This window comes from Gigantopelta aegis, chromosome 6, assembly GCF_016097555.1.
Source record: "Gigantopelta aegis isolate Gae_Host chromosome 6, Gae_host_genome, whole genome shotgun sequence".
Lineage (NCBI taxonomy): Eukaryota > Metazoa > Mollusca > Gastropoda > Neomphalida > Peltospiridae > Gigantopelta > Gigantopelta aegis.
The window spans coordinates 48209386-48231826 of NC_054704.1; the positions used below are offsets into that span (position 1 = coordinate 48209386).

Below are 22441 nucleotides of genomic sequence, written 5' to 3' on the forward strand. Positions count from 1 at the left end.
AAATGATAAATGCCACCATCTTTGTTTGGGTAAACTAACAAAAAAGTGCAATATTGCACCTTATTTGTCTTTCTGAACGCCTAGTTAATTATTTACAAGGGAATATTTATCAATAAATATCTCTGGACAATATAACCGGAGACTGCTATGGATTTTCGCCATAGCACAATAGACCACGTCTGGTAGGCAGCACGGCGCTAACATAATTATTGAATGTGCAAAAACATCCTGATTGTCATTCAACGTCAAATCTCGTCTGCTATCCTAAACTATGCGGATCGATACAGATAATGGCGGATAACTGAAGACAAAATAGGGCGAACTCGGTGACATTGGTTTAGTGAACCACGGTTCAGACGGTGAATAATGTATTACAACACAAACAATGTGTTTATGGACAGTGAATAATGCATGACATTACAAACAATATGTTGTGCGACGATTAGGCATTGTAACTGTGTTGACGTGATGGTCGCCGCACTTGCGACAGTCTTTGCTTGAATGGGTAAGGATTGCAATTATTTGTTAGATAAAGGTGTTAGCCGTAGAGCATGCAATTAGGTTGCTAAAATATGCATGACATCAACAGCTAATGATGTGCATGAGAACAAAACAACAGTGACAGCACAGCGCCAACGTTTACCATTTATCAGGGTTTTTTTTTTTTTTTTAAATGCAGCTGCCAACAGGTGTTGCGTATTAGAGCATAAACAATATATGACACAGGTGGACACCCTCGCCCCTAATACCTCAGTGAAGGAAAATACAAAATGCAACCGAATGAAAGGGTCGAAGAAAGAAAGAAGTGTTTTATTTAACGACGTACTCAACACATTTTATGTACGGTTATATGGCGTCAGACATATGGTTAAGGACCACACAGATTTTGAGAGGAAACCCGCTGTCGGTACTACATGGGCTACTCTTCCGATTAGCAGCAAGGGATCTTTTATTTGCGCTTCCCACAGGCAGGATAGCACAAACCATGGCCTTTGTTGAACCAGTTATGGATCACTGGTCGGTGCAAGTGGTTTACACCTACCCATTGAGCCTTGCGGAGCACTCACTCAGGCTTTGGAGTCGGTATCTGGATTAAAAATCCCATGCCTCGACTGGGATCCGAACCCAGTACCTACCAGCGTGTAGACCGATGGCCTGCCACGACTCCACCGAGGCCGGTGAAAGGGTCGAAGAGGAAATTATTTGTTTAACGATATCTCAGCACATTTTATACTTTCGTGGATAATATGTTATTATTTCAACAGTTGGTTTAGAGCAGGAGGGAAAAATGACACCAGACGCGGATTCAGGTGGGGCCCAAAGGGCCCAGGCCCCCCATGTTTGGTCAAACAATTTATATAACAGAATACACACACATGCAAACCTATCCCGTCCACCTGTCAGGGACCTTTAAATTCTATTTTCAAAAACAACGTGTTCTGGGCCCCCTCTATTAAACAAATCCTCGATCCGCGACTGGACAATTTCAACTAACAGCACATATATGTATGCCTTTTCCCATGGACATCACATAATTTTATATACCGCTCGTGGGTACCGTTTGTTACAACTGGGGAAATCACAAAGTAAGTAGCAAGGAGGATTGGTCATATCTAAAAATAAACGATTGATTGGTTGATTGATTAACTGATTGATTCTGCTACCACTTGCACCTCTAACTAGCTGTCTAGCACCGAACTACTTCGTCTAATCGGACAATAAATTCAGGCCGAAATGTCATACACAGTCCCTAGTGTCAGTTATAATGACCCAGGAGTGTGTGTCTGTGTGCGTGTGTCTGTGTGTGGCTCTATAATCCTATGGGTACATGTATGTGTTACACTGTATGCAAATACCTATACACAGAAACCAAAAATACCTAATACAGTTTTATAAAACATCTATCCGTTGTGCGCACATACAGTAAATCCATATGTTTATTTATGCATTCTTCCATCCATTTATATAAATGTCAACTGAATAAAAGATGGTCCGTGTAACTCTCAGTTCTTGTTTTGTGTGTGAACCCAACATACAATCACGCATGCCTACAACCATGTATTCATACGTTCATACATCATTACAGTCATAAGTACGTACATACGTATTTACATAATTATATACATATATACACACACCACATACAACACACACACACACACAGAGAGAGAGAGAGAGAGAGAGAGAGAGAGAGAGAGAGAGAGAGACACACACACACAGACACACACACACACACACACACACACACAGACACACACACACATAGACACACACACACACATAGACACACACACACACACACACCCTCTCACACACATGAAAGGCACACGAGCACATACACACAACAAAAGACCCATCAGGTAACATAACATATTTGGCGATCATGTGTGCAACTGTTGTTGTTTTTTTTTTTTTTAGCTTGATAGACAAATGTCTCGGCTGAAACGCGAAATAGATTCTTAGCGATAAGAGGTTCGAAAATACTCTTCAGAGCTCCCAACCGAAAGGTCATGATTGTTTAGAAAATTGATATTTAAGAAGCCGTGCCCTCCGATAATGGGAAACAATCGCGCACAATGTGGGCGAATTTCACCACTGTAAGCGTAAAAGAAATCAATGCGGCCTATTGTCACCTCTTGCAATTATGGCGTCGAGAGAGGATGCTGAAGAAAAACGGGTGCCACGCACGGGGCAGCCATCATTACCAAGATCGAGCAGATTATGTTGACCAGTAGGCCGGGAGATGAGGCTGGCTGCCTGCCTCCTCAGAAAAGTATCTTGATTGCACGCGAAGCCTGATTCGCACTGGAGTGGATGCAGGAGATTGGGAGGATAGACATCTTTGCGGGATCTGTGTTTGAGAATTAACTGGTGCAGATACTATCAGTCGATGCTTCGTCCAGCTTCTGACTTGTTGCAGGACAAATTCCGACAAGTATAGGCTATTACAGTCAGGCGGTTTGTAAGTAGGGCAGCAACAAAAATCCATAGTTTGAGCATCATGTGTTCTTGACAATAATTGTCTCTATACTGAAGGGTTTGAAGATTCTAGTGACCACAAAGAAGAGGATGTGGAAAGGATGGATCGAGATTGGTTTAAAACAACAATAACATAAACCATACCAAAGAGAGAAAACAAAATGAATGAAACAAACAATACAAAGAAACAAAAATCCAAACAAAACAAACTGTAACCAAAACATAAAATAAAAACCACCTCGGCGCATTATTTAAATAATCAAACGCAGTCGAGATACAATTTGTGGGAAAGTGCATATGCAATACCCCTATCTGCTCATTGGTAAGCATAGGTTCTGTGGCGTCAGCAGGTTTTGTCTTCAAATTCTAAAACATGTATCGTAGTTACCATTATGCTAGACATCCATTGATTGAAGTTTAAAATGCGAGAAGCTGTTTTAAAATAAACACCATTTCCCTTTCATTAAGTTACGTACAACCTTCTACTGGTTATATAATCGGCATTAAAGCTGATAGGTACCGAGTCCGCACCCTAGGATAAGTTCACACCTAAACTTTTTAACGAATCAATTGAGACTTCTTTTTCGAAAATAATAATAATAAACTGATTAAAATCCATGAGGAGTTGGTTGAGGGCTACGCATACTCTGGCCCCTCTAGCTTCTGAATTGAGGGGAGAGTTCCTCCACAGCCCTGCAAATCCACCCGTGTCCAACGCCTATGCATTTATACATATATTCCGGATAGCTATGATGTGTGTCCATGACAGCGTGGTTGAACGCAAATCGGGTATACGCACAAAACTAAATTATAAGAAGAAGAAGAAGTGGAAGAAGAAGACGAAGTCTGTTGTGCCAGCAAAACTACGTCTTGCTCCAGCACATCGCGTCAGTCGATGCACTAAATTTAACCATTTTCCACTGGCCCTGTTTCTGTCAAAAGGACCGGCGCGCGTTCTTGGAGGTCGATCGACTAGGAAAATCGGTCGTTTCACATCCAGTTGGAGATGGCGGGGAACGCAGCCGCGCAGATGAAATACAATTACACCGATATAGCCGTCAGTCGCCCGCATGGCCATGAATAGCAATGCTGGGGCAAAATGTCGATTCTTGGCGCTTGCATCAAAGTAACTAATTTAGAAATTATCAATAAAGAATCTCATGGGGGCAGGGGAGAGGGAGAGGGATGTGGTTCGATGGTTTTAGAGCTCGCCTGCGTTGAGGCAAGTCACAGAATCCATATCGACTGTGGATTCTGACACTAGGTTTATTTCCCATTCCAACCTGAGTTCCACAATTGGGTTATTAGACAGTCCTTTCTGTACTTGTGACAATACGTATTCACCGCTCCTTAGACAACGATAATCTTCTATCTCATATGTAGGAGGACGGCAACCACAAAGATTCACGTTATTTGTTCATAGGATTGCCACTCTCCACGACGGTACATCATTCCTATTTGTAGAGAACTACAACCATAAGACTAGTTAGTTATTTATAGGACTGCCAGACTCCAGAATGATACAACCTTCCTATTCCGTCTGTAGGATGACGTCTACCACACTACTCAAGTTATCTGTCTACTGGACTGCCACTCTCCACGACGGTACATCATTCCTATTTCGTTTGTAGAGAACTACAACCATAAGACTAGTTACTTATTTATAGGACTGCCAGACTCCAGAATGATACAACCTTCCTATTCCGTCTGTAGGATGACGTCTACCACACTACTCAAGTTATCTGTCTACTGGACTGCCACTCTCCAAGGCGATGCATCCATCTTAGTTCAGGGCGGGACGTAGCCCGATGGGAAAACGCTCGCTTGATGCACGGTCGGTCTAGGATCGATCCCCGTCTGTGGACCTATTGGGCTATTTCTCGCTCTAGCCAATGCACCACGACTGGTATATCAAAGGCCGTGGTATGTGTTATCCTGCCTGTGGGATGATGCATATAAAAGATCCCTTGCTACTAATAGGACAATGTAGCCGGTTTCATCTCTATGACTGTGTCAAAATTACCACATGTTTGACATCCAATAGCCGATGATTAGTAAATAAGTGTGCTCTATTGGTGTCGTTAAACAAAACAAACGTCCATCCTAGTTCGTCTGTAGAAGGACTTCTCCTACACAGACCGGTTTGGCAAATCTTAACCCGCACAAGACATGGAAGGAAGGAAATGTTTAATATAACGATGCACTCAACACATTTTATTTACGGTTATATGGCGTCATACATATGGTTAAGGACCACACATATATTGAGAGAGGAAACCCGCTGTCGCCACTTAATGGGCTACTCTTCGGCAGCAAGGGATATTTTATATTCACCATCCCACAGACAGGATAGTACATACCACGGCCTTTGTTACACCAGTTGTGGAGCACTGGCTGAAACGAGAAATAACCCAATGGGTCCACCGACGGGGATCGATCCTAGACCGACCGCGCATCAAGCGAACGCTTTACCACTGGGCTACGTCCCGCCCCGAACAAGACAAGGTTGAGTGGACATTAACATAATACCACATATCATGGTATCTGATGCAGAATACTAGCTAGACCGATTCTCTATCCAATCTAGTCGATCTTCATAGCTATCCAGAAAATCCATTTAGTGGGGCCCCAGTGACATGAGACGGAATGCTAGGGAGAGGTTTGGAGGGGGATCGTAAAAAAAAAATGAAAATTAATATATAAAAAAATTATAACTGTCACAAAATTTAGATCCGCATCTGGCTAAAGCACATTAGGCGGCCCGTAAAATTGTGCTACTCATCGACTATACGTTATTTAAAGATGTTACGACAAAGTAGAAACCGGCCTCGGTGGCGTCGTGGCGGGCCATCGGTCTACAGGCTGGTAGGTACTGGGTTCGGATCCCAGTCGAGGCATGGGGTTTTTAATCGAGATACTGACTCCAAACCCTGAGTGAGTGCTCCGCAAGGCTCAATGGGTAGGTGTAAACCACTTGCACCGACCAGTGATCCATAACTGGTTCAACAAAGGCCATGGTTTGTGCTATCCTGCCTGTGGGAAGCGCAAATAAAAGATCCCTTGCTGCCTGTCGTAAAAAAGAGTAGCCTATGTGGCGACAGCGGGTTTCCTCTAAAAACAGTGTCAGAATGACCATATGTTTGACGTCCAATAGCCGATGATAAGATTAAAAAAATCAATGTGCTCTAGCGGCGTCGTCAAATAAAACAAACTTTACAAAGTAGAAGCACACGGATTTTAACTACGCATAGGCAGCATGCTAAACCATTACTACCTCAAGTTAATGCCGTACGGTCTGTTTCTCTTACAAATAAATATTTACGCTTGTCGACAGCCTGGAGCTCTTGGGAGAAAATATAATTTTTACTTAGTAATTATTTTGTTAAAGGGTGCCTCCTTAAAACTGGCGCAAGCTGTTTTCGTTTATAATACAAAGCCATGTTTTAAATTGTTTTGGTATTTCTGTTTCAATATGAGATAAAAGATTAAAGAGGATGGGAAAGAAATTAAACTGAAGGAAGGCTTGTTTAAAATATTCTTGATTAAACGAAAGAAGAAAGACGTTTTGTGTCATGACAATGACAACACTAGAGCACACTCGTTTATATGAATTTTCTCTCCGAGACAGGACAGTCACAGTGTTTGATATACGAGTCGTAAGACGCTGGTTGGGACGGAAGAATCCCCCTCCCCCCCCCCCCCCCCTGCAAGGGAGTCGATTGGGGTGATTCTACCCAACAATCCAAGGGCCTCGCGCGAACGCTCTATCCACTAACCTACTGTCCAACCAGAAAGAAAGACAGAAGGAAGGAAATGGTGTATTTAACGACGCACTCAACACATTTTATTTACAGTTATATGGCGTCGGACAATGGACCACTTCATGAGCTACTCTTTTTCGATTATGTTATGCTATGTTATAGGGATTAACGTGCACATTCACAGCAAGCTGTTTTAGCGTACGCCTGTCATGGGCACAGGATTAGCAGCAAGGGATCTTTTATATGCACCATCCAACAGACAGGATAGTACATACCACGGCCTTTGTTACACTAGTTGTGTAGCATTGGCTGGAACGAGAAATAGCCCAATGGGCCCACCGACGGGGATCGATCCTAGATCTATCGCGCATCAAGTGAGCGCTGTACCTCTGAGCTACGTCTCGTCCACCCACCCCACCCCCCAACCAGAAAGAAAGACAGCAAGTAAATGGACCCAGGTTGAAGACACTTAACACCTTAGCAAATCTGTTTGACATCTGATGAATCCTCTGTACATCCACAACATTACACGCATACTGTTAGAGGCAAGTAATGAAAATGTCATGCACCTTCTTTCCGAAGAACGCTGCACAGCATACACGCGTTAGATAGCATACAGATGAATGTATATGTTATTAGGTCAGCAAATGTAACATACAATGTAGAATCATCTGTGATATCACGACTACGAGTGATAAGCAATAACTAAAAACCATGATGGCCACGTGCATACAACGTGTGTGCCAATGTGTAACGGTAATAACAGAGTTTATAGCTTCGAAAAAAAAAGAGAAGCAACCAGTAAAACACGGTCTAGTGTACATCTGTTATACTTAAATGCCAATCATAATTATTATCCAGACCACCTGGTAACCGCGTGTGACTGTAAATGTGTTAACCCTTGCATGTGTGTTGAAAGACTAGCGGGTTTTTATGAATAGTTGAAAAAGTGATTTGAATACTCAATGCCGATTATGAACTATAAATCAGGTATTAGTACGATATGCTTAGCTTCTTCACACACTGACGTTATATTTAGTGACATAAAATTTCACCGATTCATATATACATAATCAAGAACAATTATTCTAGCATTCAACAGTAGTTGCAAATAGATAAAATTTAATTGTAACTGGTAAAAAAAAAAAAAAAAAAAAAAAAAAAAACCCAGCACCAGTGCTATACTTAAAGTTCAGGCTTGTTTAACGAGACGACTAAAACACATTGATTTATTAACTATAGGTAATTGGATGTCAAACATATGGTAATTTTGAAATATAGTCTTAGATTGGAAAGCCGCTACATTTTCCCATTAGGTCAGGTCAGGACAGAGTGTTTAACGTGCACATTCAGAACAAGCTGTTGTAGCGCAAGCCTGTCCTGGGCACAGGTGCCGGCCTCGGCCGGCTCCTCCGTCCAGGACAGGACTCTTTTTTTTTCCCCATTAGTAGGAAGGGATCTTTTATATGCACTATCCCACAGACAGGATGATGCAGCAGTCATAATAATTTATTGTTTATGCAATCTTAAAACATTATTATTATTATTATTATTATTATTATTTCACTAAACTGTTATCATTGATAACTGGAAATTGTGAATTAAATACCGTACTTGTTGTTAAACAAATAAACTACAGTCACAATCCTCTTATCTACTGAAACTCTCATTATAAATTTAGATGACATAAATCTTCAATTTTCGCCATGACCAAGCTTTGCGCAATGATCAAAACACACAAACAAATTCATTTAATCATTCCAGCGTTGCCGGCATCCCTGTTAACAAGCCAATACTGCCGATGCAATGAGAAATGAGGCGCACATAGGGCGCCTTAATTTATCGACGACGATTGAAGCATAGCTTGTTTAACATCCATTCAGAGAGCCGCGTGGTCCAACAACCCGGCGATGGATATTGCCATGGAGCCGCCGCCATGACGGTCCAATTCCCAGTGCAATGAACGCTGACTGCTTCTAGGCTCTACAGCGAATATCGATCAGGCCATACCAAACGTTAAACGAACACAGTGGGACTTAAACATGCATTTATTTAGCTATCTATACGAGCATTTATTTCACCCTTTTTTAAGGTTAAATGGGATGTAAATGCAGTTTTCCTTGGTGTATTGATTCGCAGCATTGTGTGATGGAATCGTATTAATACAATTTGTGCAGACCATCATTTGGGAACGTGCTAATCGATCGAACAATTATAATATTAAAAATAAAACGTGAGTGCTGTGAATGTACGCACGTGCGCTCCAGTAGGTGAGTCTGTACTTCTATCAACTAAAACTACAAAAATGATCTGAGGTTATCACTTCTAGTGTCATCGAGGCGGGGTGTAGCCCCCGAGGCGGGGTGTAGGCCCCGAGGCGGGGTGTAGCTCTCGAGGCGGGGTGTAGCTCAGCGGTAAAGCACTCATCTGAGGTGCGATTGGTCGCTGGATCGATCGTCTTCAGTGGACTCAGGTTCCCCCTCCCCATTCCCCAACTATTAGTACGACAAGAAGGAAGGAAATGTTTTATTTAACGACGTACTTAACACATTTTGTTTACGGTCAAATGGAATGAATGAATGTTTAACGAAAAATGCATAGACTATTGGGTGTAAACGGTTATATGGCGTCAGACATATGGTTAAGGACCACGCAGATATTGAGAGAGGAAACCCGCCATCGCCAAATCATGGGCTACTCTTTTCGATTAGCAGCAAGGGATCTTTTATATGCACCGTCCCAGAGACAGGATAACGCATACCACGGCCTTTGATATACACCAGTCGTGGTGCAGTGGCTGGAGCGAGAAATAGCCAAGTGGATCCACCAACGGGGATCGATCCTAGACCGACCGCGTATCAAGCGAACGCTTTACCACTGGGATACGTACCGCACCCGGCAATTAGAAGACAGCAGTCAGATTGTGTGAACACATGCCTCCACAGGCCTGGTTTTATCTGATTCGTCACCAGCTGGCGTCATACCTTATTACCTTACATATCGATCTCACTCGACACAGTATCACTATAAATCGCACACTGATGACGCCCCTGAACATCAATTAGACTAATAACACGCCAGGTTCCCAGCCTCGTCACGTAACAAAACACGGTACACAATTATCGTGCATTATTAGGAGAATATAAAACGAGAGGAGGTCGGTTTTTTAAAGGGTTTATTTTCCTGCGTCAGTTGTAAAAGAATCGACAAGCCAATTGTAAATGCATCGGGATTCTTCTACTAAAGATCCGAAGGACAATATATAATATACATGCTCCTCCACCTTAATAGATTTCATTCATTTTAACTTATTGTCGTTCTTATATTCAATTAAGGTTCAAGCATGCTGTCCTGGGTACAGACCTAATCTACCTGGGCTGTCTGTTCAGGACAGTGGGTTAATTGTTAGTGGTTAGTGAGAGAGAAGAGAGTGTAATGGTCTTAAACCTACCCATGGAATCGTTAAAACTCCCTCTGTGTGGGAGCCGGTATCGGGGTGCGAACTCAATACCTACCAGCCTTATGTCCGGACGCTTAACCACGACACCACCGAGGCCGGTCTTAATAGATGTTCCAAAGGTTTTGTTATATATATATATATATATATATATATATATATATACAGTCAAATCTCATTGGCTCGAACACTGTCGGTGCATCAAAGTCTGTTCGACCCATCGGGTAGTTCGAACCATGCATTCGGCCGTTGTCGGGTGCTTCTGTAACACGAAAATCAATCGGACAAGCTCGCATATTTCCATAAAACAGGCTTAGGGGAGATGGTCCGATTGACTCATGAGTAACGAAGTCGCCGTCAAATGTTGGATAAGATATATATTTGTAACAATTATTTATCAGCGTTAAATAAATACGATTGACAAAATTATATAATAGGGAATATATAAAACTGGAACATGATTGTCGTCGTCTTCATCTTCATTCACAGTCGTGTCGTCGTTAGAGCTGGGAACAAACTTGGCGTGATGGAAACAGTTGGCTATTGTTTTTTGTGTCACCTGCATCAAATACATTGCGTCCAGTACCGTAATAGCACTCCTGTGTTTCTGTCTGCTGCGTCGAGCTGCTTCATGATCACAAGTTGTTTGTAGTGGTTTTCAGGTTGTTCATCACGCCTTGGTCCATGGGCTGTCTTTCACTGGTTGTCTTAGGTGGCAAAACGATCACCTCAATAGCTTTCAGAACTTTTAGTGTAGGGTGGGCGGGACAATTATCCACAATCATGGCTATTTTTCTACCACTAGGCTGCATCCAGGTCGATGAAAATTTCCTACATAAATTATTTTTTATATATTTCTTCGCATAGACTTAGCTGTTCGAGCTAAATATGTTTAATTTTACAGTTCGGACCAATAAACTGGTTCGAGAGAAAGCTTCTGTTCGACCCCAGGGGTATTCGACCAATCAGCACCAAAATAAAAGGCTTTAATAGAGAGAAAAATCGGGACTTTCTTCTTGGTTCGAGAATACCGGTAGGTTCGACCGTTGGGCGTTCGAGCCAATGAAATTCTACTGTATATATATATATATATATATATATATATATATATATATATATATATATATATGTGTGTGTGTGTGTGTGAGTATGTGTGTGTGTGTGTGTATGTGTGTGTGTGTGTGTGTGTCTTAACGAAATGTAGTGGACATAACAGAATACCGAAGCGCGTAGTTTGTAAAGTTAAACACGTAGATAGCCGGATACAAAAGTGTATCACTTGAATATAACATGATACCGAATTGGCCAGTTTACGCCTAGAATCGTAATCACATAAACAATTAAACACTACACGTTACAGCATGTATTATAGCATGCATTATATCATTATTAAATGCCAATATTGACACACATGCAACACAGGATATTAAAATATATTATATACACCGGTAAACGCAATAACATGGACGTATCAGGATATGGAAACATTAATTATTTTTAAAAACCCTGGTAAACGTAATCGCAGTGGACGTAAAGTTTATAAAAACATACATACATACGAGTTTACCAATCTCATAGACGTCAGAGGCTAAATCCGTAGTGGGCGTGCCTGAACCTTCGTGCATAGGGGCACGTTAATAGAGTTGCCCGTTGCCCATCTCATAGACACAGCATGATAAGCAATCGCATGAACATATACGTAACAGGATGAAACAATATATATGGACCGTTAAACGTAAAAATGACATAATAGGATATTGAAAATTGCATTATATACCGGTAAACGTATTCACATAGACATAACAGAATATTAAACTATAAATTAGCCTACATATGCCACTAAAATGCACGTTTCTGAAAGCGCAATTTTATATTTTATTTTCAACCATAAGAACCAAAGTGTTCATTCAGTTAACAATCTAACAAAATTACATTTTATCCACGTATATATTCATACTCGAGTGCCTAGCAACGATTCCCAAATGAGTGCCCTGCGCCAAGAAAAGACTGGTTCCATCTCGTACTCGATCGTTATTTTATTGACCGTTTGCTTTATAAATCAGATGAATGTAATTTGCAAACATCGCGTATTCAACGTATTCGTCCTATATCTAGTTAGAGACAGAATCCGAGCATTGGTGCCAAGTCCATATATGTAAAGCTAAAAAGATACATCGGTATCGGGGTGCGAACCCAGTATCTACTAGCTTCAAGTCCAACTACACCACCTAGGCCGTTTAGGATATTCCCATTATAGCCCTGGGTGTCTAGGTGGATTAGTTTAGAACGTGATCATATTAACCTATGAACTGACAAGCTTATCGAATTATGAAAAACATAGCGTCGGTGGTGTAACGGTTAGCATGGTTGCCTTCCAAGCAGTCGATCCGGGTTCGACTCCCGGCCGACGCACTGTCTATTTTTTTCTTTTAACAGTTATTTTGTACGAAGTAAGACTGTCAATAAAGCCTCGTGTTTTTTCTTTTTCTTTTAAACAATACACTACAAGCGCTAGTTCGTTGTTTAGTTGATATTTTGTCTTCTCTGTGAGCCTCTCAATTTTGTATGTAATATCTCACATGGTCAAAGTTTAATACTTTAATGTATTTAACGCTACCAGTCCTGACACTGGTGATAAATGTGACAGAAAGAAAGAAATGTTTTATTTAACGATGCACTCAACACATTTTATTTACGGTTATATGACGTCGGACATTTAGTGAAGGACCACATAGACAGTAAGAGGAAGGAAGGGGATGTTTTATTTAACGACGCACTCAACACATTTTATTTACGGTTATATGGCGTCAGACATATGGTGAAGGACCACACAGATAGTGAGAGAGGAAACCCGCTGTCGCTACTTCATGGGCTATTCTTTTCGATTAGCAGCAAGGAATTTTCTATATGCACTATCCCATAGACAAGATAGTACATACCACGGTTTTTGATATACCAGTCGTGGTGCACTGGTTGTCACGAGAAATAGCCCACTGGGTCCACCGACGGGGATCGATCTCAGACCGACCGCGCATCGAGCGAGCGCTTTACCACCCGCCCCTAAATGTGACAGTGACACTGTCACAGTGTGTGTTGCATGTTTCATTTGGTCAGTAAATTCCTGTACTTCAATTTCAACTAGAATCAATGTACCAATAATGCAATTACTATTGTACTTAAAGCATGATCATTTTCGGGGGTCCTACTATGACAAATTGCGGACTGAATTCGGGTTGTCAGGTTAGGTCAGGTTATCGTGCTTAACGTGCACATTCAGAACAAGCTGTTGTATTGTACGCCTGTCATGGGCGCAGGTGTCGGCCAGGACAGGAAAGGGTCGGGTTGTCAAAGACACTTCCCATTATATCTGACACTAGCATCTTAAACCGGCCTCGGTGGCGTCGTGGTTAGGCCATCGAGCTACAGGCTGGTAGGTATTGGGTTCGGATCCCAGTCGAGGCATGGGATTTTTAATCCAGATACCAAACCCTGAGTGAGTGCTCCGCAAGGCTCAATGGGTAGGTGTAAACCACTTGCACAGACCAGCGATCCATAACTGGTTCAACAAAGGCCATGGTTTGTGCTATCCTGCATGTGGGAAACGCAAATAAAAGATCCCTTGTTGCTAATCGGAAGAGTAGCCCATGTAGTGGCGACAGCGGGTTTCCTTAACCATATGTCTGACGCCATATAACCGTAAATAAAATGTGTTGAGTGCGTCGTTAAATAAAACATTTCTTTCTTTTTTCTAGTATCTTAACCCCTTTTTCTATTTTCATTTAACAGTGAAGGGTGGCATGTATAAACTGATTACAACACTGTGTGTAGCACGTTTAGCCATATGTTAGTTTTATGGCGTCTGTGTGATTTGATTTAGTGGTATACACCTAGAAGGCTGAACATAATTAATTAGCGAGTCGACGTTACCGATCACGTGACAAGGAGGGTCATAACAGTTTACACTCTCACTATTTACATCTTTTACACATCAGAAAAAATATGAAATAAACAGTCTAGAAGAAAATTTAACTTCATATGAAGAAAAGTTTGAAAATTAACTTTTCATGTATAATGACTCACGATATGATGTAGGTAAAGGACGCAACAATATTGTCCGATGGACTCACAAACTTAACGATTTAATATGTATGTAGCGTCGGTGGTGTAACGGTTAGCATGGTTGCCTTCCAAGCAGTCGATCCGGGTTCGACTCCCGGCCGACGCACGTTCTCTTTTTAGCTTTGTTTTTACATAATAAAACAAACGTTTCATTAATACAGATAACAATTCTTTTGTCATATTTGTTTAACAACGATCTTAATAAAAAAAAATTATATGTTAAGCTGAAGTTGTAGTGGCCACGCGGAATCTCTATCATCCTGATCCACCTTACCTCCGGACTGTTTTGCTTTTTACTAGTTCCCGAGCGCGTGGTGGTCTTAGTCTTGCTCTCGACATTCATTCATTGATTTTAACTTACTTTTGGCTTATATCCAATTAAGATTCAAGCACGCTGTCCTGTCCCTAACAGCCTTATGTCCGACGGCATAACCACGACACCACCAAAGCCGGTCTGCTCTCGACACATTTCAATCAGTTATATGGCGTCGGAAATATGGTGAAGGACCACACAGATAATGAGAGAGGAAACCTGCTGTCGCCACGCAATGGGCTACTCATTACAATTAGCCGCCAGAGATTTTTTGTTTGTTACATGCAACATTCCACAAACAGGATAGTACATACCACTGCCTTTGTTACTCCAGTTGTGGGCCACTGACTGGAACGAGAAACCGCTCACCAGGGAACGGTCTTCAGAGAAAAGCCGCTATATTTTTCATTAGCGGCAAGTGACCTTTCATATGCACCTTCTAACAGGACATCACATACCACCGCTTTTTAAATACGATTTATGGAGCACTGGTTGGGATGCGAACCCCCCTCCCTAACAACAATAGGTTCGCCGGGGGTGGATGTCATGACTCAAGGCCTTTAGACAAGCGCTCTATAGATCAAGACAAAATCCCGGCCCCAAGACTGACAAAGTGCAAGTCTGCTGTAGAACCATTATGCCTGGTATATCACCCACCAGGAATGCAAAACAACGGGCTTAATCATCCACATCCGCGGCAACAAACACTGGCTGCTGTAGACGTATGCTCGTCTGAAGACTCTTCTCGAGTCGCGCAACTATCGCGCTTATTTACGCAATGCGCAAGTACATTTTCCGATTCCCTACGCTTCTCTTTAAAAGGAAAAACCGTTCTACTGTTGTAACATACTCGGAATTGGTCACTGGCGAAGTCAGAGGCTAAGTCCGAGATGGGCGTGCCTGAACCGTTGTGGATATGAGCACGTAAAAAGAGTACCCATCCCATCCATCCCATACTCGGGGACTAGATACAGGTAAACGGTGAAGGTTCCGCGCATTATGCAACAGACCGTAAGGTCGTTTTTCTGAGGTGACCGGTGTAATAAATTCGCGTTCTGTATAGTTAGTACATGTTATTGATTTCTTTCGTGGAAAAAAAATGGAGGAAAAAAAAAGACAGCTTTTACCGAATTCAGCAACTGTTCGTTTTTTTTCTCCTTCCGCAAAAGCGCGTCTAATTAATGACGCTCTACAGTGAGATGTACATCTCTAGAGAATTAAACAATTAAGCGCTCCCAGATTCGAGATATGAACACGTAGTAGAAAAAAACATAGTAAAGATAAAAGCGAAATAATTATATTGAAAAAAGAGAGAGACCCCCCCCCCCCCCACACACACACACACAAAACCAATTTTACCATTGATTGGAACCCAATAGCCGATGTATTTTTATGTGTGTGTGCTAGGATATTGTTGAACATTCATTTGTTCACTCACTCACTCACTCACTCACTCAAACACACCCTAAAACACAACAAACACAACAACAGACACAGACAACAAAGAAGAGACAAGTTTGCTTTATTTAACGACACCACTAGACCACATTGATTTATTGATTATCGTCTACTGGATGTCAGCCATTTTGTAGTTCTGACATCTAATCCTAGAGAGGAAACCCACTACATTTTCTCATTTGCAGCAAGATATCTTTTATATACACCATCCCCCATACAAGATAGCACATACCATGGCCTTTGATATACAAATCGTGGTACACCGGCTGGAACGATAACTAGCCCAATAGGCCCACCCACCGCCAGGGGACCGATCCAAAACGAAGATGTAATAAGATTATTAGCAGTGGATGCCGATTCCACGAGGGTTTGAAAAACAGACAGAAATGTTTTATTTATCGACGAACTCAAAAACATTTTTATTTACGTTTATATGATGGCGGATATTATAGGGAAAGTTTGTTTGTTTTGTTTAACGACACCACTAGAGCACATTGATTTATTAATCATCAGCTATTGGATGTCAAACATTTGGTCATTTTTGACATATAGTCTTGGAAGGGAAACCCGCTATATTTTTCCATTGGTAGCTAGGGATCTTTCATATGCACCATCCCAGAGACATGACAGCACATACCACGACCTTTGATATATACCAGTCGTGAAAATATGGAAAGGGCAAACCAGCTGCCTGTTCTTCATAGACAATTATTTTCGATTTGTATATGCACCATCCTTTATTACATCATTTGTAGAGTATTGGTTGGAACGATAAATTGTCTGAGCGCACCAACGGGGAATTGATCCTAGATTAATCGCTCATCAGGCGAGCGCTTTACCACTGGGATACGTCTCACCTACGGCGGTAGGGTGGGGTGGGGTGGGAGTGAAGATGTCATTGTAGATGATTATACAATTGTGAAGCACTGTTCAGCCAAAATGGCGCCTTTTAAAAATTCCATTAATATACTCTGTCATACAACTCCAAAGAATCTTTGAAAACATACGATACTAATTAACACTTAAAGTTAAAGCACATCCCTTCAACTCTACAATTCCAATTGATTGGAACCAATCGCACGCATGCGTAACGCATCATTTCTGGCATGCAGAGGTCTTATATCGTACACCGGTCCCTATCGCATCACCTCATTACTTCAAACGTCAAAAGGAAAAAAACTGAGAAAAATCCACGCCAACAGTTCAAAGAGTTATCTGAGTGATTCTCGCAATTATAACTCCAAAACCATAACGTGCAAGAAACCTAACAGCTAGGGATTCGTAACGATCTAACCGAACGACTTGTTTGTTCGACTTCGCCGCAATCTAGTTTAAGAGGTTTGCCAGAGATAGCACTCTGTTTCCACGCATGAGAGATGGGCTTTGCCAATTCTGTTTTCGATTCCAGTGCGACAGTGTGATTCATTTCAGAGCAGCGTTCATGTTTCCCAAAAGGTTGCATGTACGCAGTTTTATTGTCACACCTCGCACTTGAGAATGATCGACTTCTGACGCTGACATGCTAAACAGATGAGATTGTCGTAGGAAAGGAAAGGAATACTGCTTTAACGACACCCCCAGAACACTTGTTAGGTTAGCGGCAGCTGTAAACAATGACATGTGAGGCATTTGGTTCAAATGTGTTTTGTTTAATGACACCACTAGAGCACATTGATTTATTAATCATCGGCTATTGGATGTCAAATATTTGGTAATTATGACATTTTGTCTTAGAGAGGAAACCGCTATATTTTTTTTCATTAGTAGCAAGGGATCTTTTATATGCATCATCCCACAGACCGGATAGCACATACCACGGTATTTGATATACCAGTCGTGGTGCACTAGCTTGAACGAGAAATAGCGTATGGGTCCACCGACGGGGATCGATCCTAGATTGACCGCGCATCAAGCGAGCGCTTTACCACTGGTCTACGTCCCGGCTCAAGAAAGGAAAGGATCACTTGGTTAGCGGCGGCTGTAAAAAGTCAAATATGAGGCATTTGCTTCAGAGTTTTGAAAAAAAGACATTTCTGTTATAGCCACATATGTTACTCTTTTCCATTAGTAGTAAGAGCACTTTTTCGTGCATTTTTGTAGATCACAAAGAACACATATACAAGTGATCTATGCAAGTGTGTCCATTTATGGTTGTGAAGCCACATATGCTACTACTTTCCATTAGAAGTAATGAGTCTTTTATGCGCACTTTCCACATACATACACGTTGTCGAGAAACGGTAGCAAGGCCACACAAGCTACTCCTTTCCATTGGCTGTAATGGATTTTTTTAATGTGCAATTTGTTATATCCAAGCCAGCATATATACACGTGATAAGCACGTATTCCAATAATGGTTGGAACCTCTCTTGTCAAACACTGCACCACAGGTGAGTGCCAACAAACTAAAGTTAACTTCTGTTTACTGACACTACTAGAGAACGTTTGTTACTTAATCATAGGCAATTGGTGTGAAAAAAATTCATAATTCTGCTACGTAGTCGTCAGAGAAAACCCGCTGCATTTTTGCATGACCAACAAGAGATCGTTTATATGCATTTTTTTATAGACAGGGTAGCATATACCATGGCTTTTTGTATATCAGTCATGAGGCACTAGTTGGGAAGGGGAGGGGGGAAGGGAACCAACGGGTCCGCCGATGGGATTTGATCCTATGACCCATTCACCTTATGCGCGCGCCCTACCGACTGCGCTAAATCTCACTCTGAAAAAGACTAAGTTACATGCGCTGCTCCGCTTTCGTAATGGATCCTCATCGTTTGTCGTCACTAAATGCACTCCAGATCTGCGTGAAGGAACAGCAGGTGTATAACATTATCTTAACTGAATCTAACGAAACCAAATGGAAAATATTCAAAATATATAAATAAAACTGATTAAAAGCTAAATTTTGTACACTATTAGGGACATCCTAAGTATCGTTTAAAACTAAAAGAGTCTGAAAAAAATAAAATAATAAAAACTACGGTATCTACTTTAAACATCTTTCGTAAGACAAATACAATATACTCTGCTAACATAACAGAACATCAACGAGTTTATAAAATCTATCCATGGATTCGTGTACGTCGACAGGGAAAACAGTCAAACCAATACGCTTGTCCTACAAGGAAGAAAGGAAATGTTTTATTTAAAGACGCATCCAACACATTTTATTTACGGATATACGGCGTCGGAAATATGGTTAAGGACCACACAGCTATTGAGAGAAGAATCCCGCTGTCGCCACTTCATGGACTACTCGTTTCGATTAGCAGCAAGGGATCTTTTATATGCATGATGCCACAGACAGGAAAACACATACCACGGTCTTCGATATACCAGTCGTGGTACACTGGCTGGAGCGAGAAATAGCCCAATTGGCCCACCGACGGGGATCGATCCCAGACCGACCGCGCATCAAGCGAACGCTTTACCACTGGGCTATGTCTCGCCCTGTCCTGCAAGGACACCAAATAAGTCTAAAATACTTTCAGTGTCGCTCTATACTTTGAAAACAACAAACAAATAACAAATTCAACCCCCCCCCCCCACCTAAAAAACAACAACAAAAACCCCCCACCAAAACAACAACAACCAAAAAACAAAAACCCAACAAAAAACCCCAACAAAACCAAACCCCACAACAACAGCACACCAAAGAAATAAATACATAAATTTGTAATGTAGTAACAGTAAACAAGGATGATCGTACGAATACCATTTACCAATACCATTACCAAAACGAGTCTGAAGCTTAAAGGGACAGACCCTAGTTTGTAAACACTAAGATATATTTTTCACCTAGACCCTAGTTTGTAAACACTTATTTTTCACCTAGACCCTAGTTTGTAAACACTAAGATATATTTTTCACCTAGACCCTAGTTTGGTTAATTTACAAATCTGTAACACATTTTTTAGGTATAACAAAGTGAAACAAGAGTCTGTGACGTTGAAATACCATTTGAAATAGGCTGAAACGCGACTCCATAACCGTTACTGCTCAGACGCATTTTTTTTTAACGAAATGGCAGTCCTCCCGCAGGTGGATTACGAAAGATATATATTGTCCTGGTGGTGGCAGCACCTGTAGACATTGCACACGCCTGCTTCTATTCATGATGGTTAAAGTTTGTTTTGTTTCACGATACCACTAGAGCATATTGATTTATGTATCATCGGTTGAGTGGAATCAATTAGTAGCAAGGAATATTTTTATGCACCATTCTACGTACAGGATAGTACATGCCACGTCTTTTGATATACGAGTCGTGGTGCACTGGCTAGAACGAGAAATAGCCCAATGGGTTCACCGACGGGGGATCGATCCTAGACCGACCGAGCATCAGGCGAGCACTTTACCACTGAGCTACGTCCCGCCCCATTCACGGTGGTATTCGTGTCTTTGTCAACTATTAAAACATCCCTTTGACTCTGTTTTGCACGATTTTGATTACGATAACAGTTTTATTGTTCCCATTCTTCACCATTCTTGCACAAATTAAACCTTGGGCATATCTCTCGTAGGCATCATTGTTTTAAAGAGAAAACGTGCATGGTAACCATGGCGACTAATGTGTTCTTTCATCACCTGCATCTCGTCTTCACCTCATTTCCGGACCGAGTTAGAAAAGAAAAGAAAAAAAAAATTCAGCTAATATCTGAGCATAATAGATGAGTTTATACAATAGATGATAATTTTCCTTGTATTTATTATTAATAACAATGATGGTTCCCATGGTGATGTATACCGGAAACACCCGATTTGAACGAAGCGCCCGTAAAAAGGTTCATCAAAAAAGAATATCTTCACTGTACGTATTTTCACTTCACCAGGACTGTACCTCCGGGGGGGGGGGGGGGGGGGGGGTTTGGAATGGTGGTGGTGGGGGGGGGGGGGGAGAGTGGTTATACCCAAGAAAATATGAATTTTTTTCTTTTAAAGTTTAATAGTGCCCTGTTTGTCTAACTGGAGAATAGCATAATTATATTGCTGTGCACATTTCTGTTGGTGTTTTTTTGGTTGTTTGTTTGTTCGTTGTTGTTTTTTTAACCGTCCCACTTAGAGACTGTATGCAAGGCAAGATTATATTTACCTGCATACACAATTGGACGAACACACCAGCAATTGTCTTGTGTTACAGCAATACACGTGAGTTCATGTTTACAGATAAACAGAATCGGCTGGAATGTTCTGGCGCCAAGTGTTTAGATTCTGTATAACACCGGCTGTATAATTATTGTATCTACCGTTACTTGAATACACGGAGTAGTAAACGCCACTGTTTGTTTTCATTAGATTATGGCATGGATTATTTAGTTTTAGAGCCTTAGTATACCCCCTGTTACGAATAATTGTGGGGGTTTTGTTACGAAATTTATTATTAGAACATATTAAATGGTTTACTGATCCTAAAAGATTCAGGATTACCTTGTTAAGTAGTGTCTGCGAATACACAATACCTGCATCGATGGTATAGTAATAAAACCATCTGTCTCAGTGACTAGAATGTCCTGGGTTCGCACCCAGGCACCCGCTGAAAACTAGAGTGATGGGGGAAGTGTAAAGCCGTTTTATTCTCTCTCGCTAACCCGTAACGGTTAACTACTTGAATACAAGACAGCTCATATTGCCTTGTTATGTGCCCAGACAGAATGCTTGAACGGTAAGTGAATATAAGCAAGAAAATCAATCAAGAATGAAGAAAAGTACACCAGGGTCAAAATTTTATAATGTAGAATCAAGTATGTAATATCGAAATTGCAACTAGTGGTATGTCATACTCTTTGCCAGGGCCGGATTTAGACCTTGGGGGACCCGGGGCATGAGCACGGGGCACTTCAGGTTCGGGGGCCCCTCAACATAGAAATTAAATTACAGTACAAGACAAATAAAAAAATTATCTAATTTTATAATTATTACATTTTTTTAAATAAAGGAAGTCCTTAATTTGTGGGCGCCTCTCTGGCAGGGGGGCCCGGGGCAATTGCCCCCTTTGCCCGCTTATAAATCCGGCACTGTTCGTTGCTTTAACTACTATATTGTTTTCGTAACTCTCATACTGTTTATTATACCGTTTAGCATCTGTTAAAACTATGCTATGCTATGCCATTATGCTATTTCTTGGTGATTTTACTTTTGCATTAACTAGTATACTGTTGGAAGATGTTATACTCTGTTAGTTGCTATTGCACTGTTTGGATCACCTATAATATCGAACTGTGTTATAGCTATTACAGTGCATTGATGATCTGTTACTGTTTTGTAGTTTAAAAGGTTGAAAGGCTCCTCATATGCCCCTTAAGAAAGCGTTCCGAACAAGCCACCCATGTACGTTGTAATTTAACCTAC

General features: G+C 41.3%; 1 protein-coding gene and 2 non-coding genes across 4 annotated transcripts in view; 2 read left to right on the forward strand and 1 right to left on the reverse strand.

Annotated features, from left to right (window-relative positions):
- The window catches only part of LOC121375455 (potassium voltage-gated channel protein Shab-like), a 76182-nt gene that overhangs the window by 46994 nt on the left and 6747 nt on the right, over positions 1-22441 (reverse strand). The gene's annotated exons all lie outside the window — the stretch shown is intronic.
- Positions 12538-12609, forward strand: Trnag-ucc. Its single transcript has one exon. It is a non-coding gene; the product is annotated as a tRNA-Gly (tRNA).
- Trnag-ucc lies at positions 14351-14422 on the forward strand. The gene has a single exon. It is a non-coding gene; the product is annotated as a tRNA-Gly (tRNA).